At 41.5% G+C, this 8,888-nt stretch overlaps 1 protein-coding gene across 1 annotated transcript in view; it reads right to left on the bottom strand.

Annotated features, from left to right (window-relative positions):
• Nucleotides 1-256: 256 nt before the first annotated feature.
• Nucleotides 257-8,888, bottom strand: part of LOC145415740 (kelch domain-containing protein 10-like) — a 64,652-nt gene continuing 56,020 nt past the window's right edge. The window contains exon 9 of the mRNA XM_080284972.1: nucleotides 257-577. The gene's annotated coding sequence lies outside the window, so the exon portion shown is untranslated. The remainder of the gene's footprint in view (nucleotides 578-8,888) is intronic.

Below are 8,888 nucleotides of genomic sequence, written 5' to 3'. Positions count from 1 at the left end.
CCTGGTGATAGCAAGATTAACACCTTTAATCCAGTGACAAACTATTTATTTTATTCAGGCTACCACCAAACAATTTTCAAGCTGGGAAGGACCTTTGTAACCAAGAAGTCAAGGATGGCTATTTCTTACCCCCAGTTCAAAAAGTTTTTAGATAGCTGAATATAATTATCGAAAAACAGTAAGAATAAATTATAAAATACATGACCAGACTGAAGGGGTTAAACTAATAATGGCATCACTGGACTGAAGGAGTTAAGTAGCTACAGTCCATTCCAAGTCAGAATGAGCTCGGCTACAACTCACACCTACCCATACTTATTGACTCTAACTCCATCACCTGTAACTACAGTCTACTCCAAATCAGAATAATAGTTAGATGTGATGGAGTTAAGAAAAAGGGAGTATGAGCAGGTGGTGAGGTGTGTTATGACCAAGTATTTCTAATCTGGGATGGATATTAGACAATGCAGAGTGAGCCGAGTGACAGGCTCAGAGCAGTGTGCCACAGATCCACTGGTGCTGTGTGGTAGGATGGGGGATGTCCTTAGTTCTCACTTCCTCACCTCCACATCAGCAACTGCAAAAAAATTATTATTGCTAATTGTTATTACCTCCACATCAGCAACTGCAAAGAAATTATTATTGCTAATTATTATCATTATTCTTTGAAAGCAGTGATAAGAAACAGGGAAGTGAGCATGGAAGTGAAAAAGTTACTACATGACATTATTGTGATACCAACTCTAACGTATGGAAGTGAAGCTTGGACGTTGTTGGAAGGACACAAGTCAAGAGTGAGAGCAGTGGAAATGAGTTATTTAAGAGGAGCCTGTGAAGTCACATGGAGAGACAGGCTGATGAATGAGGATATAAAGGAGCGTTGTGGTGTTGATGTGGATGTGATAGGAAGCGTTATGAGGAACACACTGAGGTGGTTTGGCCATGTGGAGAGGATGGAGGGTGAAAGACTAACGAAGAGAGTGTATGTGAGTGAGGTGGACGGGGAAAGAGGGAGGGGGAGGCCGAGGATGAGATGGAGGGATGGGGTGGAGAGGTATATGAGAGAGGGGGGTGTGAGTTGGGAGCAGGGCAGTGAAATGGCGGGGGACAGGGCGACTTGGAGGCGATTTGTTTGTGGCCACCCCAAACGGGATTGAGGCGTCTGGCAATAGATAGATAGATATTTTACAATCAGCACTGGTAGGCACAGTAGTACAATAGTAGTAGTAGTAAAAGTAGTACTATAGTAGTAGTAGTAGTAGTAGCAGTTGCAGTAAATGTATTAGTAGTAGTAGTACTGTGGTTGGCATGAAAGGAAAAGCAGGCACAGGAAGAGAGGAATCAGTTGCAGAAGAAATACCAATAATGATATCGTAATCAAGAGACAGTAGAGGGAGAAGTAGGAACAGAAAAAATAGGAGCAGAGACTGCAGTATTATTGGATAATGGTAGAGCAGTTGCAGAAGAGAGTTGGGCATGAAAGAAGTACAATAAACTCTCAATTCTCCAGCGTAGAGCAATCAAGGAGATGCCGGAAGGCAACATACTGACAGACAGGGATGTAGTACAATACTGTATCCCCAATGGAGGTCTAACCCTCTATAATACCCTATACTTGTACGGTTCAAACAGTGAATACTTGTATAACAGTACAGGTATATAACCTATGTGTAACAAAGCGGGTCTGGAGTTTGACCACCACCAGCTTATAATTATATGTAAAAGAATTTTAAACATGAATAACGGTTAGTTACATCTACATTACATTAATCCTTTCAGGTCTCCTGGTCACTATAGTGGCTTTCTCAGTAGGGGTCTCCTAGCCACTCCCGTGGCAGCATATTTTGGCATGAATGAAAACTGTTGCGTGAGGCTGGTGAATGAAACAAGGATACGAACCGCTCCCCAGACCCCTCTGCTTCTACCAGGCATGTGCAGATCACAATATTTTAGTTTACACAGTCTGGGAAGAGCTAATCATGGTGTGGGGTTGGGTTGCACATATTGGTTTTATTATACTGCTGATCTGGCAATATTTTTTACTATTTTGGTATCAGACAGTTCATTTAGCAAACGAATATTGTTTGCAATATATTTTTACTGCTCTGGCGGATACATAGCTCTCACCTCCCTCCTCCCTTTCATATCTCCCTTCCTCCACCCCCCTACCTCCCACTGATCCCCCACCCCTCTACCTCCCACCCTTCCACCCTCCACTCTCCCTCCAATCCCCCACCCCCTACTTCCTCCACCCTCCTACCTCCCACTGATCCCCCACCCCTCTACCTCCCACCCTCCACCCTCCACTCTCCCTCCATTCCCCCACCCCCTGCCTCCCGCCTACACACACAGCTGCCGCATCACAGGCAAGCAAGAGATTTCCACGTTGTATGTCTCAATATTTATTCATTTCCTGGGTGTTTAAGTGTCTGACTGAAGGAAAATAAATACAGATTTATGATTTTAGGTGTCTAAGGTTTCTGTAGCCTTTTATACACATACCATGCATATATCTGTTACCAGGCGGACATACATGTGCAGCGAGTGTTGCCTTTTTCATTGACAAATGATTGTCAGTGTCTCCTTACTTTTTTCTGATTTATATTTCATGAGTTTCTCACATTTCCTGGTTATACTTATAACACTGTCAATTTTGAGAAATAATAAATATTTGATCACTGTTTCTACTGCTCCCTGTAGGTACACAGGATGATATAGTTAGCAACAATAAAACATACGTTCATACGAAAGACAAGCTCGTAGGTTTACCCCCACGTCCTCACCCCCACAGCCTTGGACAGTACTAAGCAAAATAAGAGCAAAGTAAAATAAATTAGTCAGTAGTAACTAGTAAGTATGTGATCGTTTTATAAAGTTCTTTTAACTGTTTAGTTTGTTGTTAGTAATGAAAACATCTCAAGAATCATTCACAAATCACGTGAGATATAATGTATATATATATATATTAGTGCACTGTTTTTTATGGAATAACATGGGAACAAACAATGCAATCATGTTGCCTACACCAAGAAATCACCTACCCACCGGGATGGCAATACTCCCCATGCTACCACACACCATTTACTACACAACTTCCCATCATTTCTGCAGCACTTGTATGGTGAATAGAGCTCTAATGTTTTATAGGCAGATGTGTATTATTTCCTTGTGCATGGATATGATATTTTTTTCTTTATTTGCAAGCCTTGACTTTTCTAAAAAAAAATGCGTCTGTCAAACGTGACCTTGGAACCTATTTGAGACCTGAAAGGGTTAACAGTAGGTCCTCCATGTGTACCTTGTATGAGTTCGTACAGTAACCAGCACATGCAGCCATTTGTTAAACAAGGAGTACCGTGCACACAAGTCCTGTATGCACAGGGATATGTTTTTTCCATTACAAAAGCTCACATTGACGGTAGTGCTGTAAACTGGCAAGCAAAAGCCGATTAATATCGGTATTGGAAGGGAAAAATTTTCGATATCCTAAATCGTATCAGTCTGGTGAGTAATAATGACTAATACATAAATGTTTGTTTTACTCAATGACCCTAGACTCTCCCACCTACTTCTCCACCATTTTAGGTGTGAATTAACACTGTATTGGTGATTATTTTGCAATGATACAGTCATATGCCACATTAAACTGACTGTCTTGAATGGTAAAATGCTTGAACTAAAACATACGGAATATTCAGACCTTAGTATTATATAAATGTGGTTAGAACGAAGCTTGACACAAATGCGTACACAGCGGTCTCCGGTCAAGGAGCTGTGGCAAATTGGTATGAACTTGTGAGTCAGATGGTGCACAAACACACTGGCAGTGTTCCATCAATGATATGACTTAGACGATACAATAGCTGTGACCAGAAATTCAATTTCTCCTCACTTTTTCTATTAACCTTCAGTAAAATGTATCTATCTATCTATCTATTGCCAGATGCCTTAATCCCATAAGGAGTGGCCACAAACAAATCGCCTCCACATTGCCCTGCTCCCAGCTCACACCTCCCTCTCTCATATACCTCTCCATTCCATCCCTCCATCTCATCCTTGGCCTACCCCTCCCTCTCCCTCCCTCCACTTTACTCACATACACTCTTCTCACTAGTCTCTCACTCACCATCCCCTCCATCTGGCCAAACCACCTCTATGTATTCATCCTAATGCTTTCTATGACATCCACATCCACACCATAACACTCCTTCACTTCCTCATTTGTCAGTCTGTCTCTCCACGTAACTCCACACACTCCTCTCAAATAACTAATTTCCACTGCTCTCACTCTTGTGTTCTTCCAACAAGGTCCAAACTTCTCCTCCTTACGTTAGAGCTGGTATCAAAATACTACCATGCAGCGACTTCTTTACTTCCAAGCTCACTTTCCTATTTCTTATAATTGCTTTCAGAGAACCTGCAACCTTTCTTCCTTGTTGTATCCTTTCAATCACTTCACCCTCCAAACTTACATAGTTACTCATCACACTACCCAAGCACTAAAATGCAGTCACATTTTCCATTTCCTCATTATCCAAACTCTCTGTACATATTGTGACTTCATTTCTCTCAAAGACCATAACTTCAGTCTTCTCTACATTTACCTTTCGATTCCATATCTTACACATTCTCCCAAACTCATTCACCAAGCCTTGAAGTTCCCCTTCGTCTTTACTTAACAATGTAATATCATCTGCAAACAACAGTACAGGAATTTTCCAAAAGCTGCCCTCTCTCATTAGGGCCACTCCAATGTCTACTGCCCTACTTTGTATCTCTTTTATAACCCCATCCACATACAGACCAAACAACCATGTAGACATGACACAGCCTTGTTTCAATCCAACATCCAAATAGAAAAATTCACTCAGTTCACTATCCACATGCACAGCAGCCTTAGCATCCTCATACATAATCTTCAGGGCACTCAACAACTTCTCATTTACACCATATATTCTTAATATTTTTCACATTCCTGTCTATTCACCCTGTCATATACTTTCTCCAAATCCATGAAGGCTGCATACAACTTCCTTCCCTTCTCAAGAAACTTTTCCACTAAAGACCTAAGAATGAACATCTGATCTACAAAACCTCTTCCCTTCCTAAAACCTCCCTGTTCTTCTCCAACTAATCCCTCTGTTATTTCCCTAACTCTGTCGATAAGTACCCTACCATATACTTTTCTTATTACACTCTGAAGACATATGGCCCTATGATTACCACACACTTTTTTTCCCCCCTTTCCTGTTGTACAGGAAATTTTATAATTAAATAATATACACGACTTAATTATCACAGCCTTTCTTTGAGTTTAAGGAATTTAGTGCTAAATTTGGCTATTGCTTGCAAATCTAATTTTGTCTGGGTAACATGAAAAAATGCTGGTAGTTTTAACAACTTATAATACAGTAATATTGTACAGTGGGTACCCGAGTTCAGTGTAATGCGAGACTAATGATTCACAAGTTTAGTGGAGACTGCTAAAATATCCCCCTCTCATCATTAACGGACACTACTCATGTGTTCATCAGTATTTTTTTAGCTACAACCCTTGGAAGGTAATCATGGCGATGCTCATCACTGAGCAGAAACAAGTAAAGTTTCCAAATATTCCCAATTTGACTAATTTTGCAGTAAATTCTGTAACACACTTGGTATGCACTTTTTAAAAAAATCACTTTTGTTAGCTCTCTTATGGTGAAAATTATAAAAACTAAATACTGATGGTTTAAATGCAAAAAAATGAGTGGGTACCTGGCAACCCTGTAATCAGCTTCAATTTGCTTGATGGCCTTCACCTCCCTCCATCCTCAATAAATGCATGTGTAGCAGTCAAGGATGAGCAATGTCAGGAACAGCAACTAATTGTGCAATGTTCAGTAGTGGTCAGAAACCTACCTCAGGTATGGGATGTAGGCCAGAAAGAGTAGTGGGGGAAAAAAAAAAAAAAAAAAAAAGAAGTATGAAAGAAGAAGGTGAAGTTTTGGATAAACTTGACTCAGGGTTAGGGCCAAGTGTGGTTAGAAGACTATTTAAGATTAGTGAATCTACAGTCAGAAGCATAAGACTGAAGTGTGATGCAGTAAGATCGTACGTCAGAGATGCACGTGGCAGCTCAGTGATCACAGTGGCACATACTGTACACCCAAGCAGCAAGCTACTCTGAGGGAGAATGTTGATAAACACTCGGCAAGGTGGGGGAAGAGTTGGGTGAGCCAAGTGAGTCTGAATGGTTACCAATGATTTGGTTCCTAAGATTTTTTTTTTTTTTTTTTTTTTTTTTTTTTTTTTTAATTGGTATGTGTTTCAATGTGTCCAAAACTTGCTTCAATTTTACTGTTATGAAATACTGTACATTACTTATAGTGGCATTTGAGAAAAGTTAAGAGGCAAATGGGATACTGCCACGAGTTGCAAGGAACTGATGGGGTGAAGCAGGATGGTGGCCATGATGCTTTTAATGTATGAAAATACCTGTACCTTGTGTGTGTTACATATGGCCTTTATCGAATCTAAACTTTGCTAAATAATACTGTGTAGTGCAGCAGACTGCTTATAGTTTTATATGAGAGAATAACTTGGACTGAGGTAAATGTGAGTGGATATTGCCGCGAGTCAAAAGGAACAATGCTATTTACGTGTAAACATATGTCATGAATTTGGTGATACATGAGTTTGGCGTGGTACGGCCAGAATAAAGCAATCGCTAAACTCGGGTACTACTGTACAGTAATCCCTTGATCATCCAATGTAATGAAACCAAAGGCATGTCCAGGTAGTGGCTCTGTCCAGATAGTGGACTTCTCCCTTGGGCCCCATTCGTACATAAAGTAACTTTGAAAGCCAGTGTAAAAGGCCACTACGGTACATCGTTCAACACTTGATCCTGTTAAACACTATCTGGTCAAGCAGACCTATAAACCACAGCCAAGCAATTACCATGGTAAAGCAGATCCAACAACCACAGACAAGCAATCACCACTGCAGGGCCATACTCCGCAGTGACATGAAAAAAAACATGAGAAAACCATCTACACAAGAAAAATGCAGAGGGCACACAAAAGAGTGTGGTAAAATAGAATAAAATGATGGCAGAGTACAGTATGCTAGAATAAAATCAACGTAAACACTCACAATTCCTTGCTGGGTATTGTGCTGAATTACCCACTACCTCCTTGACTCAGACTGTTGAACAGCTGGCGAAGCTGTTGCACTGCACAGTACATCCCATGTGGTCTAGTGGATAGTCTGGAGATCTTAGTCCGAGTCAGAGTCAAGGAGGATATCTGGCAGTTGGCCCAGGATGTGGGAAGTGAACCATTCTGCATCAGTCTTACTCAGGATCTCCTGCTTCTTCTCCTGAGTCAACACTACCCTCTTCCTTTTCCCTAGTGGAGGGGCCATCATCAAACACCCTAGGAAGAGGTATGCAAGGAACAGCGAGGCCTGGAGCAGGTAGGAACCACCATGAAAGCTACCACGTGCACCACCAAAACAACCATCTGGGAAGAGATGTTCCCTACACAGGCGATGCATGGGAACTGGAAGCGAGTGAGGGAGGTCTTTGGTGGATGCAGGATAAACTAACCAGCCCAACATGGCGGTGCCTTCGGGATGTTCTCGCCTGTCCGGGCGGAAATTTTTCACGCAACCATAATTTCGAAATGCATTCAAGCATTTTGTCCGGATAGTGGGATTAATATATGAATAATGGTTTGGAACAGCCAGATCACAGTGTCCAGGTAATGGATTGTCCATGTAATGGCTGTCTGGATAACTGAGAGATTACTGTATGTTACACTAAATCAAAATATCACAATTCGTCCAGCTTTTATATTTGGATTTTTACTTTAAGGAAACTATAAAACGATAAGTGTTTTATACTAATATGTGATATGGTGCTCAACCCATTCCGTGCCATGTCAGTACATGTATGGACAAGCCTATGGTGGCCCAAAATGCCGTGTTCATACATGTACAGACTAACTCATAACAGCACAAAATGCTGAGTCTGTAAGATGTACAGAGGCGATTTTGCGCACATTTGTGCGAAATTATTTGAATCTGCCCTAGTTGCATGATAAAAACTGGGACAGTAGACACCCCTCCTCCCCTTCCATGAGCGGGGAGGTGGGGGGGTAGAGGTCTCGCTCAAGTGAATGTGAACGTATGCAAAATCAGCATGGAAAACACCAACTTCCCATCATCAGAGTTTCGACTGTGGCTGCATTACATACACCAGAATGTTTTTCCATACTACAAGTACTCCATGGATCCACCCACTCCACATCAAAATGGACCATCTATCCACATTGGCTGCTGACGGTATCTGAAAGTAGCCATCTCGTGCAAATCTGGGTGTGCCGGACCAAAACACCTGTTTTTGGGTGGAAAACAGCTGAGGTGAGCACATTTACTATCACTAGGCTTATAGTACCCACTTTTCAGGTCTATTCATGAAAAAAATAAATAAATAAATAAAAAATGGCCAGCACTGGGGGGTCACATGGCCTTCCAAACCCTCGGCACTTTGGCACAAGAAGCTGCCACACCATAGTCCCACATCCATATGTAAAACTATGGTGTGGCATAAAAATGAAAAGTCAGGAGTGAAAGCAGTGGAGATGGGACTGATGAGAAATGAAATTGGAGTACCTAGAGTGGATAGGATACGAAACACAATAATATGATTCATGAAAGATGTGGAGTGAGGAAGCCTGTGGACACCAGAATCGAAGAGAGTGTACTGAGATGATATGGTCATGTGAAGAGAATGGATAACAACAGAGTGGTGAAAAAGGTATATCTGAGCGAATTTGATGGAGGGAGGAGGCGAGGTAGGCCAAGGAGAAGGTGGAGGGATATGGTGGATGAGTGTGTGAGGA

Source organism: Coenobita brevimanus, chromosome 103 (assembly GCF_032717465.1).
Source record: "Coenobita brevimanus isolate Jiangsu-jjx chromosome 103, ASM3271746v2, whole genome shotgun sequence".
In the NCBI taxonomy this organism is placed as follows: domain Eukaryota; kingdom Metazoa; phylum Arthropoda; class Malacostraca; order Decapoda; family Coenobitidae; genus Coenobita; species Coenobita brevimanus.
This window is presented reverse-complemented; position numbering and strand designations above follow the sequence as displayed.